The sequence below is a fragment of the Stenella coeruleoalba genome (genome assembly GCF_951394435.1).
Source record: "Stenella coeruleoalba genome assembly, chromosome: 7".
Lineage (NCBI taxonomy): Eukaryota > Metazoa > Chordata > Mammalia > Artiodactyla > Delphinidae > Stenella > Stenella coeruleoalba.
Window position 1 is genome coordinate 69,556,687 of NC_137153.1, and position 21,830 is coordinate 69,578,516.

Here is a 21,830-nt window from a genome sequence, read left to right on the forward strand (position 1 = left end):
AAATAAGAGATTTTTACTTATTCACTCCTATACTGTGCAGTCCCCATCCTGGATGATGGTGAACAGGCCGGAAACAGGCTTCCTTCCCTCATGCAGGATGCGATCAAATGATTTTTGATGGAACTGATCAAAAAGTTAACTGTGATATCCATGGCAGGACCAAAGCTCAATGCAAAGAAAATTGCTGAAATTGTCATCAGACCCTCCTCAACAATCCACATGACGAATCTAACCTTGTGCTGAACATTACATCACCAAGTGGCCTTTCTGTACAGCCTTAGTTTTCTCTGTAACTCCATATGTTGGCCCCTCCACCCTGGAAAATTAGGCCACTCCCCCACTTGCACAGCAGACTGAAAAATTTCCCTGCTGAGAGCTTTGCTTCAGGCCATGACCCTCCTCCTTCCTCTCTGCCTTTCCAGATTCCTCCTGCTACCTGCAGCTCACCTTTCGCCTCCCCTAAACAGCCTTCCCTGATGGGATGAATACACAACACTTGGTCTCCTTGGATTTTTGAATACAAATTATCCCACATGATTTTGTGTGTAATAATGCATTGGTTTTTAATAGTCATTTTGTGTGTCTCTTCTTTGAGGGTGGGAACCTCATTTCTAGTTTTGTTTGTACCCCCTCTATAGTCCCTGCTCTTGTGCCCAGCACACAGCAGGTGATCAATAAGTGTTTTTTAATAAGGAGCTGACTCACTGCCAGCCCTCTGGCCCCCCTTGACTCAAGTTCTTCTGAGGCATGCAGCCTTCCAAAAAAAGCTGACTTTCTTGGCTTCCTTCCATAGTACTGGAATGAATTTCAATACTAGACCTTCAAAGAAACAACTCAGAAAGGGCCATTTCTACCCTTGAGGAATTGCGAACGAAACAAATCCCCAGTGGAGGGGAGGCCTAGGGTCCCCTTGGATAAAATTCACACCTGTGTCTATTCGTTTTTCTTTAGCAGAATAAAATAATTTCCAACCTGAGCTAACACTGAGTACTTATTATATGACATATATATGTAAATATAGATATAAGGGTATATACATAAGTAAGTAAATGTAAATATGTATGTATATATGTGCATATATACATACAACCACCCTAGGGGATAGGTATTATTATCAATTCTCATTTTTCAAAGAACACCTTTAAGTAACCTGTGCAAGCTCACACAATAGCAAATAGTAGAGCCACAGCTGTATGCCAGACAGGCTAGTTTGAGTCTGAGCTCTTGGCATTTGCACTATATACTTTTATACTGTAACTCTTCGGATTAGAGTCCTGTGAGTGTGTGTGAATATGTGTGTGTGTGTGTGTGTGTGTGTGTGTGTGTGTGTGTGTACCTGTGTGTAGACAAGACAGGAAACAATTTTAAAGTGTAATATTTTATAAACTTGATGCTTTTTTCTAGCTTTATTGAGATATAGTTGACATATCATTGTGTAAGTTTAAGGTGTACAGTGTGTTGATTTGATACACTTATATATTGTGAAATGATGACCTCAGTAGGGTTAGTCAACACCTCCATCACCTCAACTAATTACCATTGATTTTTTGTGGTGAGCACAGTTAAGGTCTACTGTCTTAGCAGTTTCAAGTATATAATACAGTATTATGAACTATAATCACCATACTGTACATTAGATCTCCAGCACTTATAACTGGAAGTTTGTACCTTTTAACAGCATCTCTCCGTTTCCCTCGCACCAAACCCCTCATAACCACCATTCTACTCTGTTTCTATGAGTTCGGCTTTTATAGAATCCACATATAAGTGATATACAGTATTTGTCTTTCTCTGTTTGACTTATTTTACTTGCCATAATGCCCTTAAGGTATGTCCATGTTGTCATAAATGCCAGGATTTCCTTCTTTCTCATGGCTGAATGATATTCCGTTGAATATATATGCCACATCTTTTTTATCCATTCATGTGTAGACGGACATTTAGGTTGTTTTCGTATTTTGACTGTTATGAATAATGCTGCAGTGAACATGGGAATGCAGATAAACTCTTAGAGATAGTAATTTCATGTCCTTGGGATATATCCCCAGAAGTAGATTGCTGGATCGTATGGTAGTTCTATTTTTAATTTTTTGAGGAACTTCCATACTGTTTTTCGTAATGGCTGTACCAATTTACATTCCCACCAACAGTGCACGAGGGCTTCCTTTTCTCCACTTCTTCTCCAACACTTGCAGTCTCTTGTCTTTTTGATGATAGCCATTCTAGCACATGTAAGGAGATATCTCATTCGGGTTTTGATTTGCATTTCCCTGATAATTAGGATGTTGAGCATCTTTTCATGTATCTGTTGGCCATCTGGATGTCATCTTTGGAAAAATATCTTTTCAGGTCCTCTGCTCATTTTTTAATCAGATTGTTTTTCTGCTGTTGATTTGTATGAGTTCCTTACATATTTTGTTTATTAATCCTGTATCAGATAGATGATTTGCAAGTATTTTCTCCGATTACATAGATTATCTTTTCATTTGTTGATTGTTTCTTTTCTGTGCAGAAGCTTTTTGATGTAGTCCCACTTGTTTAGTTTTGCTTTTGGTGTCATATCCAACAAATCATGACCAAGACCAATATCTTGTTTTCTTCTAGCACTTTTATGGTTTCAGTTCTTATGTTTAAGTCTATAATCCATTTCGACTTAATTTTAGTAAGTGCTGTCCAGTCACATTCTTCTGCGTGTGGTTATCTAGTTTTCCCAACACCATTTTTTGAAGAGATTATCATTTACTCATTGAGTATTCTTAGCTCCCCTGACAAATATTAGTTCACCATATATGTGAGAGTTTATTTTGGGGCTCTCAATTCTATTCCATATATCTGTGTGTATATTTTTATGCCAGTACCATATTGTTTTGGTTAAAATAGCTTTGCAGTATATTTGATATCAGGAAGTGTGATGCCTCTGGCTTTTTCTTCATTCTCAGGATTGCCTTGGCTATTCAGGGTCTTGTATGGTGCCATACACATTTTAGGATTGTTCTATTTCCATGAAAAATGCAATTAGAATCTTGATAGAGATTGCACTGAATCTGCAGATCAGTTTGGGTAATATCAACATTTTAACAATATTAATTCTTCTGAATGATGAACATATATGTTTCCATTTATTTGTGTCATCTTCAGTTTCTTTCATCAATGTATTATAGTTTTCAGTGTATAGATCTTTTACCTCCTTGGTTAAATTTATTCTTAAGTTTTTTGTTTCTAATGCTATTGTAAATAAATGTGGTATTTTAAAATTTCTTTTTCAGATATTCCATTGTTAGTAAGTGTATAGAAATGCAACTGATTTCTGTATGTTGATTTTGTATCCTGCAAATTTACTGAATTTGTTGCTTAGTTCTAACAGTGTTTTGGTGGAATCTAGGATTTTCTTTATATATGGTCATATCTGAACACAAAGACAGTTTTACTTTTTCCTTTATAATTTGTATGCCTTTTCTTTCTTTCCTTCTTTCTTCTTTCCTTACTTCCTTTCTTTTTCTTATAATTGTTCTGGCTAGGATTTACAGTACTATGTTGAATAGGATTGGTAAGAGTGGGCACCCTTCATCTTGTTTATGATCTTAGAGGAAAAGCGTTCAACCTTTCACCATTGAGTATGATGTTATCTGTGGGCTTGTCATATATAGCCTTTCCTATTTTGAGGTACATTCCTTTTAATTAAAAGGGATAAATGTTTTTAATGTGCTGTTGAATTCCATTTGGTAATAAAGTGTTGAAAATTTTTACATTTATATTCATCAAGGATAATGGCCTATAGTTTTTTTTGTTTTTTTTTTTTGCGGTACGCAGGCCTCTCACTGTTTTGGCCTCTCCTGTTGCGGAGCACAGGCTCCAGACACACAGGCTTAGCGGCCATGGCTCACGGGCCCAGCCGCTCTGTGGCATGTGGGATCTTCCCAGACCGGGGCACAAACCCGTGTCCCCTGCATCGGCAGGCAGACTCCCAACCACTGCGCCACCAGGGAAGCCCTGGCCTATAGTTATTTTGTTGTTGTTTGTTTTGTTTTTTTTTTGTAGTATCCTTATCTGACTTGGTATCAGGGTAATACTAGCCTCATAAAATAAGTTTAAGAGTATTTCCTCTTCTTCAATATTTTGGAAGAGTTTGAGAAGGACAGACATTAATTCTTTAAATGTTTGATAGAATTCATCAGGGAAACTGTTGGACCCTGGTCTTTTCTTTGTTGGGAAGTTTTTCTTTTATTACTGATTCAGTCTCCTTATTCATTGTAGCTCTGCTCACATTTTCTAATTCTTCGTGATTCAGTTTGGTAGTTTGTATGTTTCTAGAAATATATCCATTTCTTCCAGGGTATCCAGTTTGTTGACGTGTAATTGTTAATTGTAGTATCTTTAATCATTTGTATTTCTGTGGTCTTAGTTGTAATGTCCCCTCTTTCATTTCTGAAATAATTGAGTCTTCTTTTTTTTAAAGATAGTGTAAAGTTTTGCCAATTATATTTACCTTTTTAAAAAATACCTCTTTGTTTTGTTGTATTCTAATGTTTTGCTGGTCTCTATTTTTATTTGAATCTGCTCTGATCTTTGTTATTTCCTTCCCTCTGCTAACTTTGGGCTTATTTTCTTCTTCCTTTTCTAGTTTCTTGAGGTATAAAGTTAGGTTGTTTATTTGAGATCCTTCCTTTTTCTCTCTGTAGTTGTTTATTATTATAAACTTCCCTCTTAGAACTACTTCTGCTGCTTCCCATAGGTTTTGGTATGTTGTATTTCCATTTTCATTTGTCTTATATATTTTTAAATTTCTTTTTTGACTCATAAGTTAGTCAGGAGTATATTGTTTAATTTCCATGTATTTGTGAATATTCCAGCCTTCCTCCTGTTATTGATTTCTAGTTTCATACTGCTGTTGTCAGAAAAGATACTTGTATGATTTGTTTTGATGCTGGTAAATTTGCTAGGACTTGTTTTGTGACCTATCGTATGATCTATCCTGGAGAATGTTCTCTGTGCATTTGGGAAGAATGTGTATTCTTCTGCTATTGGATGGAATGTTCTATATAAATCTGTTATGTTCATTTGGTCTAAAGTATAGTTCAGGTCCAATGTTTCCTTGTTGTTTGTCTGGTTGGTTTATTCACTGTTGATAGTGGGGTACTGAAGTTCTGTACTATTATTGTATTGTTGTCTATTTTTCCCTTCAGATCTGCTAGTATTTGTTTAATAGATTTAGGTGCTCCAATGTTGAGTGCATGTATATTTATGATTGTTATATCTTCTTGATTGATTGACCCCTCTATCATTATATAATCACCTTGTTTTTCAGTTTTTACAGTTTTTGGCTTAAAGTCCATTTTTTTCTGATGTAAGTACAGTTGACCCTTAAACAGTACTAGGTTTGAACTGTGTGGGTCTCTTTATATACAGATTTTTTTTCAGTAAATACATACTGCATTACCACGTGATCCACAGTTGGTTGAATCCATGGATGTGGAACCACAGATGTGGAGGGCTGACTGTAGTTATATGTGGATTTTCAACAGCATGGTGGGTTGGCAGCCTTAAACCCTGTGTTGCTTGGGGGTCCACTGTATAGCTACCACTGCTCTCTTTTGGTTTCCATTTGCATGGAATATCTTTTTCTGTCCCTTCACTTGGATTGGAGCCTTTGTGATTCCTGAAAGCTGAAGTGAGTGTCTTGTAAGGAGCACATAGTTGGGTCTTGTTATTTTTATCCATCCAGCTACTCTATGCCTTTTGAGTGCAGAAATTAATCCAATTACATTTAGAATAATTATTGATAGAGTAATCATTGATAGATAGGTAAGGACTTGACTAATGCCGTCTTTATTATTTTCTTGCTGAACAAATTCCCTTGTTCTTTTTTCTCTGCTCTCGATGCCTGCCTTTTTGAATTGGTAATTTTCCACAGTGGTAAATGTTGATTGCCTTTATCTTTTGTGAATATACTATAGGTTATTGCTTTGTGGTTACTATGAGGCTTACACAAAACATCTTATAAATATAACAGTCTATTTTACACTTACAATAATTTCAATAACACAAAAACTGTACCCTTTTATACACCCCACCCCTGTTTTAGTTTTGATGTCTCAATTTACCTCTTTTTTATATAGTGTATTTATTAACAAATTATTTTAGCTATAGTTATTTTTAATACTCTTGTCCTTTAACCCTTATACTGGAATTAAGTGGGTAACACACCATGTTACAGTATGACAGTATTCTGAATTTGACTATATACTTACCTTTACCAGTGTGTTGCATATTTTCAATGTTTTTATGTTACTAATAGTGTCCTTTCACTTCATCTGAAAGAAATCCTTTCAGCATTTCTTGTAAGGGAGGTCTAGTGGTGATGAACTCCCTTAGCTTTCGTTTATCTGGTAGTCTTTAACTCTCCTTCATTTCCGAAAGATGCCTTTGCCAGATAAGATATTCTTCGTTGGCAGTTTTCTCTTTCATCACTTTGAATACATCATCCCACTGTCTCCTGGCCTGTAAGGTTTCTGGTGAGAAATTTCCTGATACTCTAATGGGGGTTCCCTTGCAAGTTACAAGCTTCTTTTCTCTTCCTGCTTTTAAAATTCTCTCTTTGTCTTCAGTCTTTGACAGTTTTATTAAAATGTGTGTCGGGCAGAATCTCTTTGAGTTTATTTGGTGACCTAACTTCATGAACTTAGATACCCAAATTTCTGTGCAGATTTTTGAAATTCTCAGCCATTATTTTTTTAAGCAAGCTTTTTGCACACACCCCCTTTTCCTCTGGAACTCCAGTAATTTTTAAGTTGTTTCTTTTATGATGTCCCATAGGTCACATATGCTTTGTTCACTGTTTTTCATTCTTTTTTCTTTATTCTTCTCTGACTGGATAATTTCAAAGGTCCTGTCTTCTACCTCACAACTTCTTTCTTCTGCTTGATCCATTCTGCTATTGATGTTCTCTGTTGCATTTTAAAATTTAGTTCATTGTATTCTTCAGTTCCAGAGTTTTCTGTTTGATTCTTTTTTACGATTTGTTTCTCATTTTGTTCATGCAGAAAAAACTTTTCCTGATTTTGTTGAATTGTCTTTTTGTGTTTTCTTATAGCTATCCAGTTTCCATAGACCAGCTATTTCAAATCATTTACTGGATAAATCACAGATCTCCGTGTCTTTTTGATTGGTTACTAGAAGACTATTATGGTCTTTTGGTGATGTCTTGTTTCCTTGATTTTTCATGTTCTTTGAAATTTGTTTTGCTGTCTTCACATCTGAAGTAGCACCACTTCCTCCAGTCCTTACTAACTGGGACAGCAATACCTTCCATCAGCCCTGCTAAGGATTCTGAGGCTCTCAGACCTTCTATGGATACATCTGCTCCACGTTTCTTACTCCCTCTTGTGACAGAATTCTTAAGTTTGGATGTCTTCTCTTGATCCTGCAATGCCCCAGGCTGAGTGCTGACAGTCTCCCTTTGTTTCCGCAAAGGTGGTGCTAAAGCTTAAGTTTATGGGTTCTCCCTGGCCTGCAGATTTGGGCTAGCTTTCTGTACGTTCTCACTAGCTATTTGTCAAAGCTTGCTGTCACTGACGCTCTTGGGAGCTTGCATAGAGAGCTGGCCACAGGGTAGATATGTGTGTGGGTAAGGCACACAGAGCATTGGGGATGCCCATGGGCCCGTTGGGGAGATCCACAGGTGGGGTGTCCCCAGCAGCTCATTGGTGAGCTTCTTGGTGGAGTTCACGATGCAGTTAATAGGATTCTTGTTCATTTCATGCCCTCTGAGAATCCTGTCTGCTCGTCTCCCAGTCTCCCCTCATCCCCAGTACATGCTGCTTACCATTCAGTCCTGTGGATGGGGCAGAAGAGAAGTGAGCGTCTTTGGCAGCGTCCTGCACAGCTGCGGAAGCTGGGCACTTACACACTCTCGTTTTTCACCGTGGTAGAAGTCACGAGCAGGATCTCTCTTGGCCCTGAGCTTTACTGCCTTGGGTGAGGGGTAGTTTGAGTAATGTCAAAATGTTCCTCTTACCCTCTCCATTGTGTCCAAATCCCCTTTTTGTTTTGCTTCAGTGGTGTGCTGGCACTTATCTGTTGGAAACCTGGACTTCCACAAAAGATCTCTTGTCCATGGGTGATTATCTAAGACAGTGTTTTCCAGGGCCTCCCAGACCATGGCTAGGAGGGGCTGGAGCCAGTTCATGGGCCACTCAGGGTCCACCGCTGGGACCAAGATCTGCATACCTATTACCCAACACATGGGTGGGTGAGACTTCTCCTGGGTTTCTTGGTGTATGGTGCTGGATCCCACAGCTCCCACAAAGGCACTTTTGTCCATGGATGGATACCAAATTGTTATTGTTAGGAAGGGGGGGTTGGACAGGAACAAAAGACGTCTTACTCAGCTATGATGCTGATATCACTCTAAACTTGATATTCATACCATGTATATTGATAGTTACCTGATTTAAAAGGACAGTGAGATTTTTTTAAATATCTGTATTGGATTATAATTGCTTTACAAAGTTGTGTTAGTTTGTGCTGTATAACAAAGTGAATCTGCTATGTGTAAACATATCCTCTCCCTCTTGCGTCTCCCTCCCACCCTCCCTATCCCACCCCTCTAGGTGGTCACAAAGCACTGAGCTGATCTCCCTGTGCTATGCAGCTGCTTCCCACCAGCTATCTATTTTACATTTGGTAGTGTATATATGTCCATGCCACTCTCTCACTTCATCCCAGCTTACCCTTCCCGCTCTCTGTGTCCTCAAGTCCAAAGACAACAACAAAAAAGAATAATATGTGACAGATGGCGTATATGACTTTGCAAAGTCTAAATTATTTACTATTTGTCTTTTGCAGAAAAAGTTTGCCAACCCCTGATACATAGTATTGACTTTGTTTTAAGTTATAAAAGGATCTTATATCTTACAATCATTCTGAAACTTGCTTTAATATTTAGCCCTATTTTTGAAATCTGTGTTTATTGACATATATATCTACTTTAGTCCTTTTAATGGCTGCATGGTATTCCATCGTATTAATATAGCACACTTTGCCTACTCATTCCTCCGCTAGATGGACAGTGACATTGTTTACACCCTTCACTATTAAAAAAAGTCTAGAAACATTTTTTTAAAAGTGAGAGATCAGCTAGAGTATTTTAAATAAATTTTTGGCAAAATTTTGCCAACCTAGAATAATAAATAACTAGATGTTGAAAGTAACATCTCCAAATAAGGAAATTCTGCAGTTACACACAGAGAACCCTTTGCTGTCATTATTTTGTAACACTTGGAGTCAAAAGGATTTCCCTGTTTAGCCAGTCTCTCTGGCTGCAGCGGAAGTCATTTCCCTGTTATTAATGTTACATTGATATGTTACATCTTACTTTTTGTTTTTGTTCCTTATTTTCCCAGCCATCTTCATTCAGTACATAGACAGCTTCTTCCAGTGTAGAACATGGACTTTCTACATTTTAGAGTTTCCCACTTTCTGGAATGCAGATAGTGGTATTGGAAGGAACATTGGCCTTGCTAATTTTTACTCAGAACAAACTGTGTCTTTCCCTCTCCATGTGCACAGTGGCGATCAGAATACCTCTTGGCAGTGGGAATTGAATTAAGTGACACCGTAAATGTGCAAACATTATCAAATGGAGCAGTTCATGAATGTGTGCTTGCTTTTTAACCGTGGCTGAGACTGGTAGCAGGAAGTATCTCTCTTCTCTGCTCCTGATTGCGCTTTTGTGTTTCTCTCCCCTCGTGCTCTTTCCCCCAGCCTCCTCCTCTTTACTTTGGTTCCTGGGCAGCTGCTACTGTGAAGACAGTGCAGATCCCATCTGCTTTTAGCATATGGGACCAACGCTGTTGCTTCCAAAGTCCTTGCATTTGCTGTTCAGAGCAGGGTGGGTTATTGTATGGAAAGTGAGGCAGAAAATTACAGAATGATTTAACAACCAATCTTTGTTAAATCTTCGTATAGTAATGATGAGAACAATAGGTCAATTTTTCTATCCATCATCCATCCATCTCCCACTTTTTTCTACTGAGAAGTTGTTTCCTCACACTTCTATATAATAAAATACAAATAGATAAATTTTAAGATCAGGGAAAATATAGAAAGACTGAAGCCAAGAGGAAATTAAAACACAAACCTACATATTATAGGACCCATAAATCATGGGTACTGTAATTACTGCCAACCCATGATTTTGGCTCTGAGCATCCTGGCACCCGAGCAAAAGAGAAAGTGCTGTTGACTTATAAGATCCCCAGTGTCCATAAGGGGCAGATCAGTGGTAGGTGGGCAGAATGTCAGGCCAAGTTTCCCTTGGCATTTCACTCTGAAGAAAAGTTTTCTCGAGCAGGCTCCTAATAAGATTTGGAACATTTTTCAGAGTATCAAGGGTTCTAAACTCAGTGCTCATTCTAGGGCTAGGATCCAGTTAAAGTTTCAGGTAAACCCTACATATAAAAAGAACTGCTGGTTGTAGTTATGAAAACATTGAATGATAACCAGTATTCCTGGATTTAATTTTCCTGACTTTGGAAAATTAAAATGGTCGATGTTATCCACCATTCCATATGAGGAAAGTATAGATGGATGTCAACCAGGAAGCATTCATTCAACTGTTAATAAATCCACTAGCCGTTTGTCATGAAAGTAAATGGTTGGATCAGTTTGTTAGGGGATGATGATAACGCAGTGCATGCTGTGGGCATCCTGAGTGGAATTGCTCTTCAGCTGTGGGTGTCACACTCTTGAGTCTCCTTGATCATATCTAATTACAGGGGAAGGTTGGGGGAGGTGGATGGTCTAATGAAAGTTCATCTTCACAGGTGAAATCACACTATAGGTCAGTCAGCAGTACCATATTCATATGAGAATAGTTTGTTTGGGAATGATAGTGATCATTTCACCAGAACTTACCTAATAGCTCTAGAGGTAGAGTTTGAACCTGCCCTAATGAGTGTCTATACAAAACAGCCAAATAAAATCATTGTGGAGAAACTCAGCAACGTCTTCTGTAAGCCTAAACTGCAACTGACGATTGATTGAAAAGCTAGCATGGTAAAGTGCGTTTGGCTATCATTTTCCTTAGCTTCAGTGATTTCATGGTGCTTAGAAATTGAAGGGAAGTAGTTGATATTTTAAGTTGCAGACTTGCTGTCCACTGAGTTTTGCAATGGACCCCTGGGGATATGGGATCACAGACTCAAATGCCTACAGAGCCCAGGCAGGTCATGGAAATGCATGAAGTGAGCTGGTTGCAAATAAGAAAGAATGGTGGCAGCTGTGGTGAACTGGAAATCTCGTATTCATTCAAAAGGTGGCAGCAGCTACTTCCCTCATGTGATTGTTGCCACAGAGCGAGTCAGACCCAGGGATTTCATGCTGTGCAGTTTTAGCCAGAAATTCACATTTCTTGTGAGATTTATTTTTCTGATTTTTAAGACATATGATGACCAGGTTTAAAAATGCCTGTAGGGCCTCTTCAATAAGTGGTGCTGGGAAAACTGGACAGCTACAAGTAAAAGCATGAGATTAGATCACTCCCTAACACCATACACAAAAATAAGCTCAAAATGGATTAAAGATCTAAATGTAAGGCCAGACACTATCAAACTCTTAGAGGAAAACATAGGCAGGACACTCTATGACATAAATCACAGCAAGGTCCTTTTTGACCCACCTCCTAGAGAAATGGAAAGAAAAACAAAAATAAACAAATGGGACCTAATGAAACTTCAAAGCTGTTGCACAGCAAAGGAAACCATAAACAAGACCAAAAGACAACCCTCAGAATGGGAGAAAATATTTGCAAATGAAGCAACTGACAAAGGATTAATCTCCAAAATTTATAAGCAGCTCCTGTAGCTTAATAACAAACAAACAACCCAATCCAAAAACGGGCAGAAGACCTAAATAGACATTTCTCCAAAGAAGATATACAGATTGCCAAGAAACACATGAAAGAATGCTCAACATCACTAATCATTAGAGAAATGCAAATCAAAACTACAATGAGATATCATCTCACACCAGTCAGAATGGCCATCATCAAAAAATCTAGAAACAATAAATGCTGGAGAGGGTGTGGAGAAAAGGAAACCCTCTTGCACTGTTGGTGGGAATGTAAATTGATACAACCACTGTGGAGAACAGTATGGAGGTTCCTTAAAAAACTACAAATAGAACTACCATATGACCCAGCAATCCCACTATTGGGCATATACCCTGAGAAAACTATAATTCAAAAAGAGTCATGTACCAAAATGTTCATTGCAGCTCTGTTTACAATAGCCCGGAGATGGAAACAACCTAAGTGTCCATCATCGGATGAATGGATAAAGAAGATGTGGCACATATATACAATGGAATATTACTCAGCCATAAAAAGAAACGAAATTGAGCTATTTGTAATGAGGTGGATAGACCTAGAGTCTGTCATACAGAGTGAAGTAAGTCAGAAAGAGAGAGACAAATACCATATGCTAACACATATATGGAATTTAAGGGAAAAAAATGTCATGAAGAACCTAGGGGTAAAACAGGAATAAAGACACAGACTTACTAGAGAATGGACTTGAGGATATGGGGAGGGGCAAGGGTAAGCTGTCACAAAGCGAGAGAGAGGCATGGACATATATACACTACCAAGTGTAAAATAGATAGCTAGTGGGAAGCAGCTGCATAGCACAGGGAGATCAGCTCGGTGCTTTGTGACCGCCTGGAGGGGTGGGATAGGGAGGGTGGGAGGGAGGGAGACGCAAGCGGGAAGAGATATGGGAACATATGTATATATATAACTGATTCATTTTGTTGTGAAGCAGAAACTAACGCACCATTGTAAAGCAATTATACTCCAATAAAAAAAATAAAAATAAAGAAAAAGGAAGACCTTTCTCCTGGTACTTGAGGCACACTACCAACTACCGCCTCCTAAGGTGATGCAGGAGAGCTGATAGCTCTGCAGTGCTCCCTGGCCCTCTCTGTGTGGTCACTCAATGGGACAGTGCTCATTCTGTAGCCAAGTTTAATCCAGTTTCAAAGTAAAATGTCATGAGACCCTGTTTCAATATATTACTACAAGCTATGTAAGTTACATGTATCGGATTCCCTTTTTGACTTCTTTAGCAATTCTATTAAAACACACATGCACAGACACACAACTTTGCCTGATACGACTTGTGCTCTAGAAATTCTCTGAGGCTTGTTATTCAGGGAGCGAGACATTGTTTGATTTTCCTTTGTACTTCACTGAAAATGCTAGAAAATTTGGTGATGTGAATAAAATGTTTATGAAGTTACACCCAACATGCCCTCAATTTTCCAGTACTCAGTACACAGTGGGTATCCCATAATGCTGGTTGAATTGGTGAACCTCAAAGTCAGTCTGCCTAAAAATCCAGCACAACTAGGAGCCATACTAAACTACTTCTTAAATCCTGGATGCAATCAGGTACTGTCAGGCTCCCAATTTGAGTGGAACTCAAGTGATGTCACATGGAAACAACAGACCTACCAAAAAAAACAAAAAGCCTGTAGGCTGGATTTAGCCTCTGCTCAGTCATTTTGCACACAGTGGACCAGCTGTATAAATGTGAAAGAGGAAACAAGAGAAAAGCAAAGAGATTGAGCTAAGACGACACATGCACATCCATGCTTTTAACCAGTTATAGGTTCATGTCATTGGGAAAACTATAGTAGGTGCATTTTGCTTTCTATAAATGAAGACAAGATTAATTTCCTATAAGTATTGTATGTAGTATTACTGTTAAATCCATATTTGAATGGAAAGAGAGCTAGATCTTAAAAGTTGTATTGCAAAACCAGAAGGTGCTACTTGTCATCTGAAATTGTTTGTTTGTTTGTTTTTAACGTAACTTGAAATTTCAAGTCTGCCAGGTATAAAGTCCTTTCTTTCCTTTGCCTTGCAACAGGTACAGAATTTCTCAGCCGAGTTTATGGGTATTTATGGCTCATTTGTCTACAGATAATATATAAAGAGAAGGCCCAGAGAGATATTTGTACCTAGTTATTATGCTAAGTTTTCACTTGGCAAAGTGAAGTGCCCCAAACATTACGTACTGAAGGTACAGTCTCTGCTATTTCAGATTTTTAAGTTTCATGTTGGGTTACAGTAATGCTTACCTCAAGTTAACCGTTTTGGGAATGTAGGGAGTATGGCATAGGCAGCTGTAAAAATGTTGGTTTAAGTTGTTAAACATCATTTTAAAAACTGTGTAAATCTAATCAAGTTGGAAACGTGCCTGATGCCACCTGTTTGGTGTTCACCTGTGCTGCTTTGCTTGCTGGGAGGCATGCAGAGGCCTTGGGAAGCCACGAGAACTAATTGAATAATGGCTCAGGCAGCCGCATAAATAAATTAGTCCCTCTGTTGAATGTATGCTAAATGCTCCAGAAGGTGCATTCTGGCCTCACTTAGTGAACTGAGGTACCATTTGTCTTTCTGCAAGTCCGTTGACCTTCAAATGACTAGGTAGTTTTGTGGAATTCAGTCTTGATCCTAAGTAGTGCACATATGGGAGGGTCTTCACTGAAATTGGTTCAAAAATAATGGTAGAAATGAGCCCAATTGCAAAGAGACTGATTCACTTCTAAGGTAGAGAAAAGTATGGTGTAGATTAAAAAAAAAAAAACACTTGAAATGAGTACAACATAAAAATATATAAAATTGTTAGTAAAAGCGAAAACCAAACCAAACCCAAACCAAAAAAAACTCTTAAACCTGAGTCAACTGGCAATGAGTAAGCAAAAACAAAAAACAAAAAAATTCTTGTGAAGTGGGAGATTTTTGTTTTAGTCAAGGCTACCTATATAGAGTAGCTCAGGACAAATGTCATAAGGAAATGTCTCATGACATTTAAGACAGAGAAACAGAGTATCCTGAAACCATGTGGGGAAACAGGTATTATCTGTGTGGTCTTCCCCATCTGCATCTTTCTGTGTCGTCATCTCTCTCAACTGCCTATTCCTCTTGTACTTGACCCTGCCTGGCTACCTCCCCTAAGACTACATCATCTTGTAGCCAGGGTGATTTAGTGATTTATCATCCCAGCCAGGACCCTTTGAGTGTGAGAGGGAATGCGATCAGTAATCTGTCCAGGATGGCAGACATAAATTGGAATGTCCCAGGTAAACCAAGATGCAGGATCACTCCTCTTTGGAGCCCCAGAGCCTATCCTGTTTACTAGTACCTGGGTCTTTTGGTCCAGGCTGAGTGACCCGTTAGTCAGCAGCTCATTCTTAACTAATCTGCTGGATAAGATATAGGATCTAATGGTGCAAACAGAACATCAGGAGTTATGAGCAGGGCCGGAAACTCTTAGGGAGTATGGACAGGAAAATAGAGCTGGTAGCTGTCCCAGAGTCAGGGATTCAGCATGTTATGGGACCAGAAATGTTAGATCAGTTGCTTTGTAGTAGCCTTTCACACAGCAATGTGCTCTGGGAGCAAAAGCTGGGTTTAAGCTTGAATTTCCACCTCTTGCCAACAAAAGAGTTTTCACTGGTATCCTTTCCTTAGAATTTTGTTCCTGCTTTGGCTTAGTGACTTATCCCTCTGTCCAAGGCTGACCCCTGATCCTTCTGCTTATTGGAAACCACACAGTTCTCAGATCTTGGTCTTGCCTTGCTGATGGGTGGAGTGTCAGGGCAAGTGTGCTAGGATCCCCCAGGGATCAGGCAGCTGGCTCAATATTCAGACAAATGAGACAAATGAGCAAACTGTCCTTACTTTCATAAATGGTGAAGCTCACTATTTTACTAATGTCTTGGTCACTGCTGGTCATCTCAGAAAGTGTTTAAATTGGTTAAAGACATGCATATAGATTGCCTCTGACATTTGGTAAGATTTGTAATCCAGTTATTTTGCATAAGATTCTTAATATTTAGAGATATGACAGATATACAGAGAATACTCCCAAATAGCCCTTCCCAGTGCTTTGTATTAATGTTTTGTTTGTACAAAAATAATTTTAGTTAAGTATTACATAGGTTATGAATTACAGGTTTGGTTGCTAATTGTAAGGCTTTGAGAGGAGAGCAAAGCCAAATAAATACATTTGATTTCTTAGAGCTTATAAACATATTTATTTTAAGAGAGGTTGATTGGCAGTTGCTTTTAAGAAATGCTAACAAATTTATTTTAAAGAGGAGGCAAAAGCACTAGCTTGAAGTTTGGGGAAGCTGTCCGTTTTTCTAGTTTTCTCATGTGTACAATAGAAACCTCCAGTGTCTTATAGTAATGCTATCTATGGTGGGCACTCAGAGAATCTACTTTATGTCTCATCACTTCCCAAAGGCTCTACCCTCTAACTACCATCACATTGGAGACTAGGTGTGATTTTTCGGGCGGGACAGACATTGTCTATGGTAATGCTCACTGGACGTTCCAAAATAAGATGCAGTAATAGTAACCCATCTTCTCTTCTTCAGTTCTCCAAACTAGAGGGAGAGACTTTTGGTAAGAGGAGTGAAGGGATCTTTAAATCCAGCAGGTGATTATGCCTTTGGAAAACATTTTAGCAAGGAGTTCTTTTTTTTTTTTTTCCCTTGACTTTTGATCTGCAGGCACCATTTGTTTGAAAGATCCCATTAATTCTGTAGAGCCAGGATGACTCCCAGAGGAGAGTAAAGAAAGGCCAGCTGTAGAGAACATAATAAAATTTAAATGGATGGGCTTCCCTAGTGGCGCAGTGGTTGAGAGTCCGCCTGCCGATACAGGGGACATGGGTTTGTGCCCCGGTCCGGGAAGATCCCACGTGCCGTGGAGCGGCTGGGCCCATGAGCCGTGGCCTCTTGGGTCTGCACGTCCGGAGCCTGTGCTCCACGACGGGAGAGGCCACAGCAGTGAGAGGCCCGCGTACCGCAAAAAAAAAAAAAAAAAAAATTAAATGGTATTCACATTTGCACATTGTCTCCTTTAACTGCTTAGAGCAGAAAAGGTGGGAGGATATGGCTCCGAACCACTGCTCTGGAATAAGGAGATCCCTGTGGGGTATTTCCCAGGGGTCCGAGGGCAGAGTAGATAAGGATGGGGAAACACACTCAATTGCCAGTAAAAGCCAAGTACCTCGGACACAGAATGGATTATGAGTAAAATGGGAACTCCTTTCAAAGGACGTGTTTATCCGCACTGTTTCTGAAGAGAATGGCCTGGTGGAACTGGCATTGTAACTGCTCTGGCTGTAAGCCATCGTGTTTTGTCATTTCTCAGCACAATACATAGATGTAATTTTCTCTATCATATAGATATTAACCAAGGACATGACAGTTCCATGCCTCAGCCATGATTCTAACTATTCCACTTTGATTCTCAGACTTGACTTAGGTTCTTTCTTGACAAACCATTACTTTCAATTTTAGCATGTAGTTATACTCAAGGATCAGTTAAAGACTACTCAGACACAGCCTTTCCTTTCTGTTCTGTTACTCCTAAAAGACCAGATTGAAGGGATCTGTTTTTGTTTGCTTGCTTCTCTTAAATAGCTACTATTTACAAGTGATACTGTCTGTGGTGCTTGCCGTACAGAGTTTATTTACCAAGATGTAGCATCTTTCTGTGCCAGGAAAGGGTAATACCTGTCTGGCTGCCTCAGCTGTTCTGGCCACATGTCCCCAAATTATACTGGAAAATCCACAATTGACAATATGATAATCATGGTATGGATTTTTTTTAAAAAGTCAAACTGTAGACGTTATTGCAGAGCTGCTTTTGGACGATCTTGAGTGATTTACAAATAGCCCATCTTAATTCTCTCTAGTCCATCAGCTCAAATTTGCCAGGTTAAGGTCTTTTTACTGGGGAGGAAGTCAAAGGTATCTATTTTCCTATAGTCAGTATACAAAAAAGGGAACAAAACTGACCACGTGCCCCCATTCAATCCTGCTTCTCCTGGTTTCATGGTCCTTAGAATCAAGGGTTTATTTTCTCCTATTTATTCCCTAATCAGAGGTGTGTGAACTTAAGTATTTGGGCCCAGTTGGCAGTGAAAGTTTAATTAATCAAAAAGTTCTAGTTAGGTATCACTGGCGGAATCAATTATCTTTGGTTATGATGCAATTTAAGTCAAAATCTATTCACCGTCTGAACTCCTAAATGTCAGTATTACTGTTCTTTTCTTCTTTTTTTAATGAGGAGGAACATAATATTCACATAAAAAAGTTTCCATACCTTCTTCATTCCTGCTCCCAAAGTTGGATACATGCAAATTGAATTTCAGGAAATTTCCTATAGAGATATATTCTGTGTGTGTTTCCAGAGAAATGCATAGCAGTCTCAGGTATAGGTGGGAACTGATTAGATCATAAGGGTGGAGCCCTCATGAATGAGATTAGCATCCTTACAAAAGAGACCCCAGGGAGCTCCTTTGCTCCTTCCACCACGTGAGGACACAGACACAAGTCCGCAGTCTGCATCTCAGAAGAGAACCCTCACCAGAACCTGACCATGCTGGCACCCTGATCTCAGACTTCCAGCCTCCAGAACAGTTTTTAAGGACAACTTTTATTGCTACCATGTATTATCATCAATACATGGTTCTGACTGCAATACCTTCTTCAGGCTGCACAGGGAGCTCAGGACCCAGAAGTCATTAAGAGAAATACAGGTAGGCTGGGGAGGCAGGGGGATTAACTTTTATCAAGAAAATCCTGATAGTTTAACATAAAACTAGGGTACTGAATTCAGTTATTACATGTTACAGACCCAAATCATAGAGCTGCCCCAACATCTAGACAGTCTCTCCTACTGATTATAAATGAGTGAACTGAACAGTTCATTTATAATCAAAAGAAGTTTATAATCAAAATAAATTTCTGTTATTTATAAGTCACTCTGTCTGTGCCACTCTGTTGTAGCAACCCAAAGGGACTAAGACAGTGTCTTTAGTGGCTACCAGAGTCTGTCCTTCTGGAGACTGAGGAAAGGGGAGAAATAAACAATGAAATTTCTTTTCCTTTTTAAAATGTGATTTTTTTTCTATCTTTATACATCAGGTGGAAACACAGACATTTCTTTTATTTACACGCAGTAATTTAAGTATTAAAATAAAGGTATGGGTGACTTGTGAGGAGAACATTCTCTGGGCAGCCGTTGTGACAGAATTCACAATCGTCAAGAGTTAATTGATGCTGATTCCTGGACATGCCAATATCTGACTTCTAATTTGCTAAATCCCATAAATACATCCCAAACTGGTCAAACTAGAGACCCTGATTTTTGGTTTATCAAATGTGGTCCCTGTGCCAGGATTACAGAGTGGTGATTATAGTGTGTATAATGTAATACAATTGGATTTTTTAAAAATAGCAAACACAGAGCCAATACGTCCAAATTAGTATTGATTTTGGAAGGCTATTTATGTATTGCATGAATGCTGGTGTAACACAAAACTTCTTTGGAGCTTCTCTTTCACCTTTTCCTTTGAAGACAATTGGTGAGGTGCACAAGCAGACTATCCTTATTACTTGATCAAAATTTTGCTTTTGAACCCAAAATGGTACTTTGCAACTCACCACACATCCTATTCACTAAATTAGGCAGCCATTACTTTTGCCTGTATTAAAGGTACAATTTCCCCCAAAGGATAGAGACTTGAAACTGTAGAGAATATTCAAAAGACTATTTATTGGACAAGTGAGTTTACCATAGGCTTTGAAAGCTCAAACAACTGAGATGCCCAGGACACAACTCACAGAGGGGTAACACAAACCACTGCTGGCAATCTCTGAGAACTCAGAGGGAATTGGAGAGGTGCCAGGAGAGTAGAGCTGGGTAAATAGTATCCAGTATCATCTTTGTTTTTCAGTATATCCGAGAATTTATTGTATTTTATTTTACTTTATTATTCTTTTTTTTGTTGAGAACATTTAAGTTCTCTGTTAGCAAAGTTCAATTATATAGGGACTTCCCTGGTGGCGCAGTGGTTAAGAATTTGCCTGCCAGTGCAAGGGACACAGGTTCGATCCCTGGTGTGGGAAGATCCCACATGCCATGGAGCAACGAAGCCCATGTGCCACAGCTACTGACTCTGTGCTCTAGAGCCTGTGAGCCACAACTACGGAGCCCGTGCGACACAACTACTGAAGCTCGCGCACTCTAGGGCCCCCGTGCCACAACTACTGAGCTTGCGTGCTGCAACTACTGAAGCCCGTGTGCCTAGAGCTCGTGCTCTGCAACAAGAGAAGCCACTGCAGTGAGAAGCCCGCACATCTCGACGAAGAGTAGCCCCTGTTTGCTGCAACTAGAGAAAGGCTGCGCACAGCAACAGAGACCCAATGCAGCCAAATAAAATTTTCAATTATATTAATACATGTTAACAACTGTAGTCACCACGTTATACATTAGATCCTCAGGCCTTATTCATTTTATAGTTGAAAGTTTGTACCCCTTTACCAACCTCTCCCTATTTTCCCCACCCCTTAGCTCCTGGCAACCACTTTTCTACTGTCTGTTTCTATAAGTTTGACCTTTTTTAAAAAAAGTTGCCAAATATAAGTGATATCATATAGTATTTGTCTTCCTCTTTCTGGCTTATTTCACTTAGCATGATACCATCAAGGTCCATCCATTGTGTTGCAAGTGGCAGGATTTCCATTTTTCTCGTGGCTGAATGATATTCATATATATATATATATATATCATATCTTCTTAATCCATTCATCTATTGACAGATGAATTGAAACAATTTCAGCAAGTTCATTTATCATTTCCCCAAATTTATTGAATTCACATTTTCAGCCTGTTACTGGGTGGCTGTTATGTTAGCACGATGTTCTGAAGACTAGAGATAAATAAGGCTTGACACCGTGCCCCCAAACCATGCCCTGAAAGAGTTTGATATATAGAGAGAGATGGACACTTTAAAAATTGAGAAATTGGGTAAAATATGAAATAAGATGGTAAGCTGAGAGCATGAGATGAGAGCACAGGTTCTGGTCCCTAGCTACACATGAAAACTAACTGCAGGCTTTTGAAAAAAACAAATGCCTTCTCCCCACCACCAGAGCATTGAATTTCTCAGTATAGGTGGAGAGTCCGACGTCTACATTAAAAAATTCTTTCTAGAGAAGAATTCTGGTTTGTAGCCAAGTGTTGAGGCCCCCTGTGTTGCAGCAGTTCATTCTGCCTATGGGTGTTGTAGAACACAGCAGTGAAGAAATGCTCATTGAACTGAATCTTGGAGAATGAATAGGAGTTTCATGTCAGAAGGTAATCCAAACAGAAGAGACGGACAGGGGTTTCAAAGTCAAGAAGCCAGGCCAGGCCCACGTTGACCTGGGAATGTGTAAGCGCTTCAGCAGCACGGTGGGCGCGTAAGGGTATAGTGCAGGTCTTATGTGTGCGGGAAATGGGGGCAAGGAGGGCGTGCACCCAGGGGCGGACAGACGTGAGGGACTGGAGCTCATGGTGAATCCAGACTGGGTGGGGCGTTAGGGATCCCACGTGGGCTGTAGGAGAGAGACCCGGTCACAGCACCAGCAGTAGAGAGGAGAGACCCCAGGCAGCGACGACCACTGGGCAGGACTTTGAGAGACATTTCTAAGGTGGAAGTCACAGAATTTGACCACTGTGCATGCTGTGTTATCAGTAATATCACTTCTGGAATTCTTTGAGCCTTCACTTCTGTATTTTTTTCCTCACACAGTAGAAGGCATTCCCTTGTATACACATATCCCCAGTTCTTTTACCTTTTCTCTATACACTTAGGGAATACTAAATATGAAAACAAAGAAGACTTGTCACTATAATGATAGAATGAGATTTTATATATATACCCACTTATATACATATATATTTTGTGTTCACATATATTTTA

At 39.3% G+C, this 21,830-nt stretch overlaps 1 protein-coding gene across 2 annotated transcripts in view; it reads left to right on the forward strand.

The window, feature by feature from the left end:
* LOC307189514 (histone-arginine methyltransferase CARM1-like) overlaps window positions 1-21,830 on the forward strand; it is a 288,148-nt gene that overhangs the window by 160,308 nt on the left and 106,010 nt on the right. The gene's annotated exons all lie outside the window — the stretch shown is intronic.